This window comes from Sinocyclocheilus anshuiensis, unplaced genomic scaffold (assembly GCF_001515605.1).
Source record: "Sinocyclocheilus anshuiensis isolate Anshui unplaced genomic scaffold, SAMN03320099.WGS_v1.1 scaffold767, whole genome shotgun sequence".
Lineage (NCBI taxonomy): Eukaryota > Metazoa > Chordata > Actinopteri > Cypriniformes > Cyprinidae > Sinocyclocheilus > Sinocyclocheilus anshuiensis.
In genome coordinates, this window is record NW_015551124.1 from 1,317,942 (window position 1) to 1,318,798 (window position 857).

The 857-nt window shown below is 59.4% G+C and overlaps 1 protein-coding gene across 1 annotated transcript in view; it reads right to left on the reverse strand.

Annotated features, from left to right (window-relative positions):
- The window catches only part of LOC107663165 (serine/threonine-protein kinase PAK 6-like), a 47,901-nt gene that overhangs the window by 24,007 nt on the left and 23,037 nt on the right, over nucleotides 1-857 (reverse strand). The gene's annotated exons all lie outside the window — the stretch shown is intronic.

Here is an 857-nt window from a genome sequence, read left to right on the forward strand (position 1 = left end):
TCTACAGGACGAATCTCCGCGAGTGTTTACTGAAAACAGCTGGCGTTGGTGTTACGGCGTGTCAGCGGGGGTTGCCATCCAGGCTGCTGAAACCTCGGCGGGCTGCAGCTTTCATTCTGCGGTCTCGCCGCGACCTCCCCTGGGCGCTTCAGCGCTCTCTAAAAGAGTATTTCCTCAAAAAAGAGCAATTTCTAAAAGAGCTTCACGAGCGACAGGCATCTTTTTAAAGATGGCTTCCTGCTCGTGCGTTTCTGGATGTGGTCGCTTCCTGGCTTCATCTGATGGTCTTGATCGCTGTATCTCGTGCCTGGGCTTGCAGCACGCTGAGGCAGCGCTCATGGATGAGTCATGTTCTCAGTGCGGGAACATGACCATCGCGGTGTTGCGGTCTAGATACCTCCTCATTAAACGGGGGGGTATCCCCCTTGCCATGCCCCGTTCTAGCTCCTCCGGTTCTTGGAGGGCTACTTCGGTTCATGGTCAGGGAGACCTGAGGGTTACGGTGAGAGCTTCCCCGTCGAGTACGTCTCCGAGGGCCTCTCATTCCTCTGGCGCATCGCACCGCCTGGGGTTCCCGGACGAGTTTGCTGGTTCCTCGGACAGGGCGGGGCCCAGCATCTTGTGCGGAGCACAGGCAGATGACAGGATGTCGATCGCTGCATCGGAGGGCGAGCTAGGCTCTGGAGATGAGGATTCGGCTGCGCTGCCTCCGTCAGGAAGAGTGGCGTTGCCCGAGTCAGATCCAGAGCTGACTGCTATGCTTTCCCGGGCCGCCGAGAGCGTCGGGCTGCACTGGAGGCCTCCTCCTTCTCCCGAACGCTCGAGGCTGGATGATTGGTTCCTGGGGGCGCAGGCCG